At 44.3% G+C, this 15,442-nt stretch overlaps 1 long non-coding RNA gene across 1 annotated transcript in view; it reads right to left on the bottom strand.

Annotated features, from left to right (window-relative positions):
* The window catches only part of LOC144109440 (uncharacterized), a 37,240-nt gene extending 22,760 nt beyond the window's left edge, over nucleotides 1-14,480 (bottom strand). Inside the window, exons 1-2 of the long non-coding RNA XR_013309599.1 lie at nucleotides 13,940-14,480; nucleotides 9,987-10,103 (exon numbers count right to left, since the gene is read on the bottom strand). This is a non-coding gene — a long non-coding RNA (uncharacterized LOC144109440). The remainder of the gene's footprint in view (nucleotides 1-9,986; nucleotides 10,104-13,939) is intronic.
* Between the last annotated feature and the right edge of the window lie 962 nt (nucleotides 14,481-15,442).

Raw genomic sequence — 15,442 nt, 5'->3', positions numbered from 1 at the left:
AGTACATAATGGACCTTATGAATTTTTTGCAAAAAGAATTGATCTCTAGAATAAAAAGTGTTGTGCTTAAATACACACCTGAGGAACCCCAATCTCTTGAATGAAATTCCTCGAAAGGGTTGAACCAAGGTGGATATGAAAAGAGCAGACAAAAGTTCTTTAAAGGATTTCAACATGCCGCCTCGGATGCCAGGTTCAGCAAGGTCTTGAAGAATCCTTAACATCCAGGTTGCTTCATATGCCTTTACGAAGTCGGAAAAAGCAAGACAGTGTTTCCTGTGTACGAAAGCTTGTCGGATTGTGTTTTCAAGACCGACAAGATGGTCGGTTGTGGAGCCTGATTTTTAAAACCGCAGTGAAGAAGTGCACGGGATCGAAAGACAAAAAGTAATCGTCTCTTCAGGACACTTTCAAACAATTTATCAAGACTGCTGGTAAGGGCTATGTGCCAATAACTACTAGCAGAGGTAGGTGGTTTTTCTGTTTATAAATATGCAACTATAATGGCTTTCTTCCAGGGACACGAAAACAGCATATGGGGATGCGAAAGAACAGCGCACGTCAAAGCAGCATGCATCAGAACCGAGCACAACAAACAGCACAGCGACAACAAAGCACAGGGACAAAACAGTATGGCGTCGAAACACCTCAGGGAAAAGACAGCACGCGTCAAAACAGCACGCTGGATGAAACGGCCGAGCGAGGAAACAGAACAGAGAAAAGCAGCACGATGAACAAAGAAAGCAGGGAAAAACAGCACGAAGAGCACACCGGGGTGCGGTGCAGCGCTGCTTGAGGGGTGGACAGTCATAACCATAAACAAACGGACGATCACAACACATATGACAAAGACCTTTGGAGTTAACGAGTGCTTGTTTCGCTGGTTCCTTAAGAAACAGGGCCGGCTCATTCAATATGGCAGAGCGTTGCTTCAACGGTGCATCTCACAAAACTAGTGGCAATGCAGTCCTTGATTGCTCGGCTTCAATTATCTATTTGGTTTCTGTATTATGTAAGACTCTTTCAAATAAGAGATAAAATGGCCCGGTAATCTGCTCTGCGGTAAAATTTCACAGATAGTTTATCTTGCGTTATTTTCTAGGTATGTTTCTTGCAGCCTTTCATGTTGTCTTTACCGAAGCATAACATAGTGTATTACCAATTCGTTATTCCTGTTTCATTTTTGCTGCAACCTACAAATCTTCAAGCCATATTGGACAATAAACATTCTGAGAAGCGAAATTTCCTTAATCCATTCTACAACTCATCTTGAGTAGACTCCCACCTGTGTTTTTCTTGTGTTTTCTGAAAAAAAGGGTCATTTGCCGAAAACTGTTAATAAAACTGGGTTCCAAGGGAAAAATAGTAGCTTCGGTAAAACGTCGCGAAAATTGATTTTTCGGGATAATCCTCTTCGAAGTGAAAAAAAACAGCTTCAGTATAAAATTACTCTCAATAAATACACGCTGATGTATGAATTTTCAGGTAAGCAGTGTAGGCCATTTCTCAAATTAAAATAACCGCCGGCAAGTCTCAGAGAACCACACTGCAGCGTCCTGAAACTGTCGACTCGGGCAATACTGCCGTCCTTAACAATAAGCATCGCATACTGGATATTTGCAGTGTATGAAGACCCTGTAGCTCGATCCTAACAAAATTGCTGAAGATTCAACTGCCGGCAGCGAGAGCTTTGAATATGAAGTTTTGTACACCTAGAGCCGTGCGTCGGGCGTTTTTTTCCAGAAATCAGCATCAGGATGGTCAACTCGGAGAATTGATGCTCCTAAAACAACTTCTTCAGCGTTATTCATTCCATTACCCACCAGAAAAAGTGAATATTTGAGATTGCGAATATTACCCTACCCTGTTCCTTACTTCATCTGTTAAACGAGCACACGCTAACTCCAATGGTCGCTGCCGTATGTGTTGTGATTTACCGTTCGTTTATGGCGATGATTGCTCACCCCTCAAGCAGTGCTGCACCGTATTCCAATGTGTTGTCCTGTCGTCGAGCTGTTTTTCCCTGCGCTTTTTCATCGTACTGTTTTTTGGCTGTGATGTTTCCTCACTCCGTTTTGTCCGGTGTGGTGTTCTGAGGCGTGCTGCTTTTTCCCTGTGGTGTTTTGTCGCTATGCTGCTTTCTGCCTGGGCTGGGTTGTCGCTGTGCTGTTTTTCGAGCGCTGTTTTGACGCCCGCTGTTTTGTCGTGTTCTGTTCTTTCATGCTGCCCTGTTGTTGGACGCTGCGGGTATTTCTCCCTATAATCAAATTTGGTTAGAATATCTTAGAAGAGCCTCTACGGTAGGTTTAGAGAGATTAGCTAGCATTTTCTGGCTGCAGTCTGTTCACCAGTGGAAAATACTGCATGATTTTCTTGAACTGTAACTCAATTATAATAAGGTATGTTTGCACTGCCACTTTGTTTAGTTTCTTTTTTCACTTTTTGTTTCACTACCCGAGATGACTGAGGAATTATGTTCGTCTACACTTATGTTATACGAAACCATTTGATCTAGGCTGGCCTTTTCTCTGTCTCCTAAATGTAGCTTCCAACGTCGTGGTTTTGTTGGAATCACTTCAGGTGCAGCTTTTAGGTTGATTAGTGCAGGAAGGTGATGGATCCCATAATGGTTGTCAATGACATCCCATTTGAAATCACTAAACCCCAGGGATAAGCTAAAAAATACATATATACAGCTCATACAGCCTCGAGATTGGGGAGCAATATGTAGGTTTTCCAGTGCTCAGCAAGCAAATATTATTACAAAGAATAGAATCCTGTATTGTTTGGCCTCTTGAATAATTTTTTACCCTTCACAAAATATGAATGAGCGTGAAAATTTCTAACTACTGAATATAGCACTGGTGGCAGGTATAAAAGGTCTACGTTCACTCTAACGTGATGTTCGATATACATACAACACACTGTCATTGTTTTGTGAGTAAGCAGAGTGGCTGCTACAGCTTCAGATTTAGTCTTAAGTAAAAGCTCAGCTTCTTGTATTGGGGATCTAGGTCTGTTCCCTATCTACACAAGACAACAGGTGAGAATATGGCTGAAATGTCTTTTATGCCATTTGAGTTAATTACAGTATCCCTCAAGAGAAAAGGATACACCAGCTGTATCTTGCCAGAACTCACCTACGTGGCAGAACCGTGCATGCTAACGAAAAAGATTAAGCTTAAGTTAAGGATAATGCACCAAGCCATGGAAAGAAGAATGATAGGTGCAACCTTAAGAGACACGAAGCTGGAGCAGGACAGGACAGGAGCAGGAAACAGTAGGTGAGAGAAAAAAGGCGGGTTAATCACATGCTAGTAAAAATCAAAAAGAAAACATGGGCTTGGTCAGGGTATGCAACGCGAAGGCAAGGTAACCGCTGCTCCTTAAGGGTAACGGAGTAGATTCCAAGAGAAGGCAAGCGGTAGGCGGATGAGATAAAGAAGTCAGCTGGCAATGAACAGGGTTAATGGGAGAGAGATGGCATAGGTTTTTGCCCAGCAATGGGCGTAGACAGGCTGTTGCTGATGATACTGATGACGTTCCGTTCGACTTTAGTCCATCGGCCCCGGCTTTTGCTGCCGGCAAGGAATGCACGCAAACCTCAACGAAAGTGCATATCAGCTAGATGAACGTTCATGTAGAGCAACTGGGTGTACTGTACAATTTTAGCTGCGTCTCGTACCTGTAATGTTACAGCTTTACCGTAGAAGGCTGCAACTCGAATGAAAGGCATTACAATAGATCCTTTCGTGTCGGCGCCTCACATACCGCGTGTGTTTGTATGATGCTCCGGGCTGAGAAATTCTTCTCTTCATCTCTTTACTGAGCCAATCCCGAGTATGTGGATGTGTGCGGTAGTTCTGAGATATTTTAACCATTTGTGGCAGAAGTCCCGAGCATCAAACTGGACGACAGAAGCAGCACTCGCCTCGGCTGCCGTAAGTGATATCTGTGCGGCCACATGTAGGTCCGCGCAGATGCGTCGAGCAATGCGCTCATGAGGGCTTTAGATGAAGGACATGTTTCAAGTAATCAAACATTTGTCAAAGCCTATCCGCCTTTCCACTGAGCAGAATGCAACGAAGACCACGCACTCGTACCGCGCTCAACAACTCGCCAAACACGTTCGTCACATGGATGAATGCGCGCGTCTGAGCGCGTGTTCAGAGCTGGAATCTGCAGCCGCTCTCGTGAAGGCCTCGAAAACCATCGCAACATCAGCCAGGCGTACGAAATTACCAGCGGAAATATTTTTCGAATATCAGAACTATACGATCGTTATAAGAAGTAAGAATTTGTGCTTGCGAGGAGGTGAGACTATCGAACTGCGATCACACGCCCACACGCAAAACAAATAAATATACAGAGAGAACTACCACAAATGGTCTCATAACAGATTATACACAGAATATATGCACCATAGTGTAGTCGAAATGGTCTGGTCGAAAATCGCGCTAGGGCTCGAACAAAACATTGCATTAAGAACCGCGGTCCTTCTAGTCCGTATAAAAATGACCGCCAGCGTTTCCCGCTACAACACCAACTACCATACTAGCAAAGAAACATGGAGGTTTAAATTAAGCTCAGGACAGCGCAGTGAGCTATGGAGAGAAAAATGATGGGAGGAAGGTTAAGGGACAGAAAGAGGCCAAAGTGGGTCGAGGATCAAACACGGATTAATGGCATCCTAGTCGAAATTAAGATGAAGAAATTGGCTTTGGCGGGACATTAAATGCGAAATCAAAACAACCGATGGTCCTTCAGGACAACAAAGTGGATTCCAAGGGAATGGGGGCGTAGCAAGGGGTGGCAGTAATATACTTGGGGGGGGGGGGGACGAGATTGAGAAGTCCGAAAGGAAAATGGTGGCCGCAGCTGGCCCAGGACAGGTTGAATTGGAGATATATGGGAGTCTGGACATGCCTTTGTTCGGCAGTGTGTGTATCCGTGCTGACGATGACGATAATGTTGATGAATCCCATGGTTCTGGCCCGAACAAAATCACCTCTTGCGTGCGAGCCGCTGGCCTAGCGCCACTGCCCGCTCATCGTCCTCTTACACGTGGCAGATATACGGGCTTTCACACTGACTCGGCTGTAGAAAACATTCGTGTTGGGTTGTGTAAGCATACATATACTTAGGTATAGGAGAAATTTTCCGCACAATTTTATACAAATGTGAACAATCGTCGCTGGTGTAGAGTGCTTAAAATCTGAGCATTTGCTCGCGATGACAAAGAAAAAGAATGTTTAGAAATGGGTACTATTAAAACGCTTAAAGTGGGTCGGGTAGCCTCGGCGGCAACACTTGCCAGGGCAAGGATCTCGATGCTCCCAACAAATCAACTAAAGATCTCACGACAATAATTCAGGAATGACCAAGTGGCTCAGGTTCATCTGGCTATGCACTGGGTCCCGATTTACATTTTTTTAAAGAAAACCTGCTTCTGTTAAAATTCTGACACAAGACATGCCCACAATTGCTTTATCACCTATGAGCAGCGCTGGATAAACATTGATTCATTAATTATAAAACGAAGAAAATCACTTTTTCTTTAGAATGGTGAGCTTCGGGCATGAAATTAAATAATTATTTACTTTATGTTTACTCCACATTTACATACCGGTTTGTCTTTTTTCGCTACCAGGAAGTTGTAAGATGCGTGTGGCCATATGCAGACAGCGGTTAATGACTTCCTTGAAAAGTTCCTGGTGGTAGATGATTTTCATTCACCTTAAACTGGCTTTACCAAGTAGAATTTGTTAATTATTTTGGGGTTCCAAGCGGATTGCCATTCTTTTCTTGCGTTAAACTGCACTGCAATATTTGTAGGGCACATTTACTTTGTTGATTTGCTTGCCACAAGCTTGTGCAGCGCACAAATCTGCTCTCTCGTTGCCTTTTAAACCGACATGACTTGGTACTTAGCTGAGATATTTTTCTTTTGAGCTATGGCTGCTGTTATGTTGTGTATGATGTCGCAAAGCAGCGGAATGATTGCATTTCTAGAATGAAGGGCTGTAAGCCCACCTATTGACTCTGTGTATATAATACTGTATGCGAGGTTCTCATTCACTATTGTTTCTATGGCTGCACAGATGGCGTAACATTCGGCAGTGAAGTGGATACACACTATGGATGTCTTACTATTTCATCCCAATTTCCTTGAATCACTGTGCTTCCAATGTCAACATCTGGTTTTGAACCATCTTTATACTAAGCTGTGAAAGTGCTGTATTTTTCCTCCACTGCAAGAAATTCTTGTATTACAGCTTGTTCTGTAATTTTTTTGCGAAACTGTGTAAGACTGAAACCACAGATTTTAGGAAAATTGTATTTTGGCGGCAGTGAACCTCGCCTTCGAGCAATGCTTGGCAGTATATCTAGTGCAAGAGCAGTGGCCGGGTGTCTTGCGGTTTAGTCCTAAAGTGTATTCTAGATGGGCACTTTGTAGCGTTGGGATATCAAACATGTTTGTGCAGTGAGCAGATTTTTGGAATGAACGAGCATGTGAGCCTGCCTCTTCTGTCGGTAAGTGATGGCTCGTTTCTACATACAGACTATTTATGGGTGACGTCCTGTATGCAGCGATGGAAAGACGTAAACCTAAATTATGCACTGGATCGAGTTGCTTAAGGTACGATGGTCTCGCTGACCCATAAACTAAACATCCATAATCTAAGGTAGAGTGTAGTACATGGCGATAATTTCGTAAAAGACGTCCTATCGGAACCTCAGTTTTTTCTTGAGAGTACTTTTAGTATATTCAGGGATCGAAAAGCTTTGTTTTTCAGGATGTTTATGCGTGGCAGGAATGTGAGTTTTTGCTGATACTTTCTCCTAAAAATTTGTGCACATCTTTTGTGGGCAGTGCGACTTCATTCAGAAGAATTCTTATGTCTTAGTTATTGGTTAACACTCGCCTCTTATTTCCGTAACCTCAGGAGCACCTCCAGGTGCTGTGTTATGTCCACTCTGGGTTCTAATTCATATTACTGATCTTCCTGACAGTGTTTCTTTCCACATTAAACTTTTTTGCAGATGATTCTGCACTATATCGTATAATTACTAGTCCCTGTGATGAAGCGTGTTTGCAGACGGACCTGGTTACAACACTACAATGTGCAAACACATGCGCTTTTCTAGCCAATCTCGTGCTAACGCCACACTCTATCTACATAATAACACTCCGTTTCGCCTGTTTCATCCTAAAAATATCTCTCTGCTCACACAACTCACAATATCTCCTGGAAAGTGCACGTGAACTATGCAACTAACCAGGCCAACCACATACTCGGCTTCTTACGCCGCCATTTCACTGTTGCAAATAGTTCCGTTAAGCTTCACCTGTACAGGTCGTTAAAAAGACCGAAACTAGAATACGCATGTTCTATTTGGAATCCTAATAAAATATTTCTAATTAACTCTTTATAGTCCGTTCAGAACCGCCCGCATTTTTTTTGAAATAACACACGAACACCAAGCGCATCTCCAATAAAGTCTGTGCCGTAAATATCTTTACTTGCCTTTTCAAGCGGATTTATTATACTAACCCTATTCTCAAACATCAGTTACTGCTTCTTCCATCTTATATATCCTCACGCACTGATCACAGCTTTAAGGTAAGAATCCCGCACTGCAGAACAATCCTATGCTTGAAGTCATATGTTCCACGAACTACAAATGACTGGAACCACCTCCCTGCCTTCATCGCTGCCATCACCGGTGCTGAAAATTTCAAGACTACTGCTGATTTTGTATGCCGCTCCTCTCTGTAATTTCTTCACGCCTTGACAGTATTGTAAAATAAATAGCTAGAGGTGGGTACAGTGTGCAGCCCTCTTCTAGGCGAGAACAGAACAGGTGCTGTTTTTTGCGTGGAAAATTTGAAACCATTTTTATATGCCCATATCGGAAGTTTGTTTACTGTAGTTGTATTCCCTCTCGCATGTTGCTATGTTTGAGGATGTGCAGGCTATTGGAATATCATCAACGTAGACTGAATACAAAATGGACTTCGGGATTATTTAGTTATAGAATTCTGCATAAATTAACTACTCAGTATTCATTGATAACCTATTAGCACGTCTGAAGCGCATCCTAATGCGCTAAACCGCTCGGAGTGATATGCCACAAAATGTATTTTTCTAGGCGAAAAAACCTGCTTTATAAAATTGAACATCATATGCGAAATAGCTGGTGTACAGCAGAGGCCACCTCAAAAACAGGAGCCACCCTAATAGCCACCATCGGGCGCTAGGAGGCAGATTTGTTATCAGCTTTCAGCACACAATGTGGAAGTCACCATCCATCAGTGCAGCTGTCCTGACGGGAGAAGCACGAAATGGAACATACACATGCGAGCGCCACAAAGGTAATGAATGGCACGTTTATGAAATGTTCCCTCTCAACAGTTAACGAAATTGTGTGCCTACACGGCGTAAGTAGTTACCAAATGCAGTATTTTTAGCCTCCATCAGCTAGAAGTTCTTTCTCCGCGGAAAGCACCTAAGAACCTTAAGATGAGCCTGATTACTGGGAAGAACGTGTGCGTGGGGTCGTCGATGTCTACCAACAAATCGATGTACGGTAACGGAACCTGAAAGACGGGATCCAGCAGTATAGATACCAATTGCAGGGGATAAAACAAGGAGGCGAAATGGCGAACCTCGCGCTCTACATCTGAGAAACTAAGTTTTGTAACTGCCCTTTGAGAAAGTACACTAGTAGAGTGGATGATGTTATTTGTAGCAGTTCCGAAATACCTTTCGCCCCATAGAGCTGTGGGTTATTTGCGAAGTCTGTGCATATCGCCAGTAGTCAACACGGAAACCGCGTTCCTTTCTTTTTTTACTCTAATTATGAGGTTCACTCTGTGATGAAAAACTAATGGCTCAGGAAAGCTAACCCTCAAAATGCAAGCTTGGCACCCGAGCACCACAATCACTGAACAGCCACGGAGGCTTCCTCCGTTTTGGTTTTCTCTTCCGCATCTCCTCGCATCGTGTTGCTGCGAGTTTCATTATTGATTGGCCTTTATCGTAAACCCAGTTCAGCAGTCATAAAAAATCTACTTTGGAGATCACACATATAAGCATGATTTGCCGTTAGCATAAAAATGATTTGCCCGCAATAGTTCATAAGCCTCAAGGCTACAACACATCTCTGACAGTATGGGGACTGCACGTGCCTTAAACATCCAAGAAAATATGGCTTTCTGCAGTCCTGCTGCATCCCGCCCAGTTGTCTATGATCGTGCTGCTGCTAGAGAGAGCGATATACTTTATGGAATACAGGAGAGGTCTGCCTGGTTTTTAGCCCAGCATGCTCTTCCTGGTGAGGGTGAAAGAAGAGGAGCGGAAGAAGAGGGTGAAAAAAGAGGAAGATTGAAAAAAGGAAGGGTGAAAGGTGAAACCAAGCATAGTCAACACTCACGCACATGATTGTCAAAGGGTCATGTCCATCAAACCCGTGTCGCTAAGAAAAACTAATAATGTTTTTGTCCTCGCGCTGCCGAAGCCGCACCACTCCACGGTTCAGGGTGCACAGGGCAGTCCTGACAGAGTCTTAAATCACTTAACAGTGCCTTGCGAGGGTTAATAAATATTTGGAAGCGGCAAACAAAGTGCTTAAGATTCTCGCGCACACCACATGTCGGGCACAGAGGGCTACTTGATGCACAAATTTCGTGAATATAAAATTTAGCGAAGGCGACGTCCAGGCGAATTCGGTGCATCCAATTGCGATCACGTCTATTTAACTTTCGTGGCATGCGGAAGTTACAAGTAGGACAGATACAAAGTTGGGGTCTATTTGTTGGGCTAGATTTGTGTCTGCCAGGATTTAGTAGCCAGAAGTCTCGCGCCACCACAACGAGAAAAGGGTATGGTAAAGAGCAAGGTGGTGTCACCATGCTGCTGCTACAGACCATTTAGTTTATTCTGCGGCATTCTCCCGTGCATTAAAATGAGTGATGTGCTCACCGTGTGCCTGTCCTCGGGAACGGTGAGCTCTGTTGACCAAAGCTTCTCATGGAGCTGCCTGGACAACACGTCCTCCACCTCCAGTCACCGAACGCCACGCTGAAGCACAGTCGGGACCTGCACAAGTTCGTTCCGGGGGTGTAAGACAGCAGCAAGTTGGTGGTCGAGACGTCGCACGCTTTTACTGCACCCAATTAGGCCGGTGCCAGCTACACCATGCCCCTACTAGAGCTGCGTCGGCGCTTCTTTTCACTAGTGGAAGAGCGGATAGCATCGTCGCTTGCTGTACACGAACCCTCGTGGCTTAAATCTGCTTCGCTCGAACCTGTCGCTTGTAGTTTTGTGACCAGCGAAGCAGGACACTGTTCGGCTCTAAGCAGTTCCCATAGTGTGTGCCTCCACTGTTTGCTTCCCTGTGACACGCCGTCTGTGCTTCTGACGAGCCGTTCTAGCCTATCCAAAGGATACCAATCTACTGAGGACATGGGTTCGTGAAGCACAGCCACCACGATTAACATGGACACTTTGCGTGAATGATTTTCTCTGCTCGAACTATTGCAACGACAGCGGCTGCAAGACTAGTCTCGCACTGATACGGACCCTCTGGATACGAATTAAACGACACCGCCTGAAACTTCATGCTGGGCCTCCATGTTCTCAAGAAGGTGCAAGCGAGATAGGATCAGCGGTGAGTTTCAAAAGAACAGATGGAGAGAATTGCGTGTTATTTCATTCTATAGTGGCGAACAACCGACCCCACAGCAATCATGCGTCGATTTCTTTGCCGCAGGAAGCGCAGGAGACGCAGGGACCACAGCTTCCAGCGAGTTCCACACGGATACCGCTTGGACGTTCCGAGCTGCTTTTCTTCTCTTATATTCAATTTTCTGAGGGCGATAGAGTTTGCGGAAAAGTCACCGAAGGACTGAAGGAGTAACAAATCATACCTGCTTTGACATGCTGTAGTCTCTGCGCAATTTTAATGGCAGAATAGGTTTACAGCTTGGAATTAATAAGTATATAGTTCTTTTTTTGCAAACACTGGTCTTACTACTTATGTCTTGATGTTTATTATGCGCTGCACGTTTTGGGACGAACACAGATGAAAGGAAACACACTGACAGAACGGACCGCGCTCCCTCATGCCAGTGTCCGTTCTTTTTTCTTTGTTCGCCCCGTAAAGTATAGCGCGTAAAAATCATCACGCACAACCTACTAGGCGCAGTCCTTGCCCACTTATATCTTGTCTCTGCGTGGGATTTTTCTGATGGAATATTGGTTCCTTATGACCCTAAGAACCAGGCAAGGGAAGAGGCAACAGTGGCTGCGTTCGAGTAATAGTGTTTGCGTGCACACAAACAAGTACATGTACGCTCTAAATTTAGCCGTTCGCTTGGTTAACATACTAGTACATTTCCTGCTGTTGAAGGTTGCAGGGGCAGTAATATGTAATTTGTAAGTAAGGAAATTCCAGTATGTCCGATACTGGCAGGACAGCTGGAACGGAGGGTGCTTTGTTATACACGCATAATTTATAGCGACACTTTGTACATTTACTTGCTGTTTACAGCAGGCACACTCTTTTACTTTGTGCATGCCCCTAATCCAATCGCCACATTGACACCTGTCTATGAAACAAAAAGCATTAATAATAGACTGAGTAGAACCAATTTTTTAAAAAAAAGAAAAGGGAAGACAACCTCTCACTGCAGGCGGGATACTAGCAAAAAAAAAACATTGCTGGCGTTTACGTACGAAACTGTTTGGAATTTACTAAGCGCGGCGATGTTCGAAAATTTGGGGGAAAATTTCAATCCAAGCGTTCCTCCTGACAAACGCATGCCGTCCATAGCAATAACAGCGCCACCGCAGCACATGAAACGTAGCATGTTTTGCAGTCGGCCAGTGAGTGTAAGCTCGACATTTTCTGACTGCTTGCACTGATAATGTTTTTCGTTCTTTTTGCGGGATGAAAAAATCCCGTTTATATCCATGTTTGTCACGATTTACACGCCCGGCCACGAGGCATTCAGGCCCCACGACTGATTTCTGCGCAAACGGAGCGACAAACGACGGCGACGGCACCAGTGTCGAGACTTGCTTTCAATTTCTCCTAAGAAATTTTCGCAATTGATAATTTTTTTAATTGCGTTACGCACACTTCCCGCGTATTTTTGTTCTCACACGTCAAGGTGCACGGTCGGGCGTCTATCATTTCTTTTGGTTCGCATAGGTCTTATACCACTTAAGCTGTATAGTCGGACGTGTTCTTTATTTTTATTCAGTGATTATTCATTATTTCCTTATTTGTTTGTTTATCCACGAACCCACCGTGCTAAACGTATTATGATAGGGGTGCAGGAAACGCAAGGAAAATACTACTGAGGCATGCAATTTCACAACACTGACAAGAAAGCATCATTTCACGTAACCCACAACACGTCTTCATAATCTAGACCATTTTCTTATGGCCTTCGAAAGTAGAGACATCTCGACCAATTGCGTTTTTCCATAGCGAATTCAGAAAGCTTAGAATCATGATCAGAACGGATAGATTTGTAAGAAGCTTGATACACGTTTTTTTATCGTTGAATTCCTACAGCTAAATAATAGTGTCAAAAAACTTTATGCGTTTTTCGGCGCTTGTCATTCTATTCCTAGTTAGCGCTTCTTACGGTCGCGCCGGCCGTAAATACGAAAACTCCTATGTAGAGGACGATGTTAGCGCACGTTAATTTACGCAAGGTGGTCCAAATTCACCTGGAGCACTCCACTACAGAGTTCCGCATTGCCCGTGTGTCTCTTCGGGACGCCAAACTTGACGATTTACAGTATTTTATTTACCTGGTGGGAAGAAATCCTTTTACTCACAAGAATAAAAGCACCTCTTCTATGCAAGTTCGTCCTATTTGTTACATCCGAACCAATCTGAGTATACCTCATCAGCAACTTCCTTAGCTAACCATGAATCGGTGCTGAGAATAGCGGAAGGCTTAACCTTATCTAAGAGTGTTCCAAATTCATTAATATTATTTTCATTGTCTCGGCAGTTAAATAAGAGAAAGAAAACCACCGCTGCATTAGGCTGGATCTCTCACGTGACAGGTGCTACCACACTTGTATTACCACCGTACACGTACTTCTCGCTATTTGTGAACATTATAGCACCTGATATTGACCTTGTTGACTATGTTTTTCTAAATTTCGATAAATTTCATAAGCGTGTGCTTTTTGCGTACCCCTTCGTATGAAATGCTTGCCTTTCTTTCTTTTAATTAATCAGTTCTCCGTAAAAGGTGGTTCTCACTCTAGAAAGCGAAACTCCCTAGCAAAGGACAATCCCTGTAATACCTGGACAGGCCCAGCCTATGAGCACTCTTCATATTTACCAATTAAGCACCCAAGTCTGATTTACGGGCATAGGGTACATATTTTTCCGACCCGATACTTGTCTCACTGAGATCGTATTTGTTGCACCGCGGAAGAGCATATCGCAACGGTTCTTTTGGGTGTACAGATGTTCAAACTTCTCCATCACTGAACCCAGCATGCGCTTCAACTATTTTCACCGCTTCTTGCATTCATCTGCGCTGTCGATTTGGTCAGGATTCGACATTCTTGATTGTAGTGACGTGACACGTACTCTGAAGTCATCAACGGCACGTTTACTTTCAACTTCAGTCAGTTCTTTTACATTAGGGTTCACCTTAATGACATTTTTCTTCGTACTGGGAGCCCCAGCAAAATCTCTAAACTTGATATCCTCGAGCTAAGCTCGACGTAAAAATATAAAAGTTGAAGCAAAATATATAACAACAACAACGCAGTAAACGAAAACGGCGACGCAAGCAATCTATGAGCGGCGACTGAGTTCTAAGGCAAGCAAGTAACACCCGGGGTAGAACCGGCAAAACAATTTGCGAGTAAGATCGAAGCAAGCTGGAGTTACTAACCTGCAAGACCAGCATTCCTTTTGTCATGTGGATTCCACGTTCCTTTAGGCCACCCACCAATCCTGGTATTTGCAGGCGGATGATAAGATGGTCACGGCGCCTGGTTCATAGCCTGGCACCGGTCATCCGTCGAAGCCAGGAGACGCTGCTTGATGATGAACAGTCTTTGTCAGCAGGTGATGAAATGTCGTTGTCAGTTCTGTCGGCGCACGCCCTAGGCCCAAAACTGAATTCGCAATTGACAATGCACATGTACCACCACCACCACCACCACTGCTCGAGGAAGAGATGCCATTGCCCTGGAAAAATTTAATAAAATATTGAAGGGGACACTTAAGCTCCGCATTCATTGTATGACGCGAGAAGGTAATGGGTTCAATTAATATCCATTTATGCAGAATTGGTCATTCCCGACTTTGCATTCATAGATTCCTATGAGTCATCATACCGCTACTGGTGTTGTGGTGCAGCGATTAAGCGATGCTCCACTGCTGCCCTGCAATGGCAGGTGCTGTGACCTGTGGTTTTTGTACGACCCAGGTTGCTATTCCCGAGTGACCGATAATTAAAAAAACTGCCACCTGCCACTGTGGTGAGCGCGACCACAATCCGGTGGGCAGATTATGATTACGTCACAAGGTCATGTGACCTAGGTTGCACTCCTGGTTGCTTCTTCGGGGATTTTTCACTCACAACGCCCACGACGACCCCGTTTCTGCAAAACAGGAGCCTTAGCGTTATGGCGTTAAAACTTCGCAGCGTGGTTAGCTTTGTTTAACGAGTGATCCACCCACAGCAGCGCAAAGTCTCCTCCCATGTCTCTAATTAACCCTGTCCTTTGTAAGCTGCGCCCACTCTATGCCTGCAAACTTCTTAATCTCATCCGCCCACCTAACCTTCTGCCGCCTCCTGCTACGCTTGCCTTCTCTTGGAATCCTCTCAGTTACACTGCCACTCCGTAAGTACCTGCCCTGCCAAAGCCTATTTCTTCCACTTGATTTCGACAAGGATGTCATTAACCCGAGTTTGTCCGCTTACCCATTCGGCCCGCTACCTGTCTCTTAACGTTGCAACTATCATTTTTCTTTCCATAGCTGGCTGCGTTGTCCTTAACTTTTGCTGAACCCTTTTCGTTAGCCTCTACGTTTCTGCCCCGCAGCTGAGTACTGGTAAGATACAGCTGTTGTACACTTCTCCCTTGAGGGATATGTGTAAACTGCTATTCAAGGTCTGAGAAAACTTGCCACATGCGCTCCACTCCATTCTTATTCTTTTAGTTACCTCCCTCTCATGATACGGATTAGCGGTCACTACCTGCCCTAAGCGGACATATTCGTTTACCACTTCTAGCACCTCACTATCAATTGTGAACTGCTGTTCCCTTGCTAGACTGTTGAACGTTACTTTGTTTTTCTGCTTGTTAATTATAAGACCCATCGTTCTGTTCTGCCTGTCTAACTCAACGATCACGCTTTACAGTTCATCAGTTATCAGCGAATCGCA

This window comes from Amblyomma americanum, chromosome 11 (genome assembly GCF_052857255.1).
Source record: "Amblyomma americanum isolate KBUSLIRL-KWMA chromosome 11, ASM5285725v1, whole genome shotgun sequence".
Taxonomy (NCBI): domain Eukaryota; kingdom Metazoa; phylum Arthropoda; class Arachnida; order Ixodida; family Ixodidae; genus Amblyomma; species Amblyomma americanum.
Note: the sequence above shows the minus strand (reverse complement) of the source record. Positions and strands in the feature narration are given on the sequence as shown.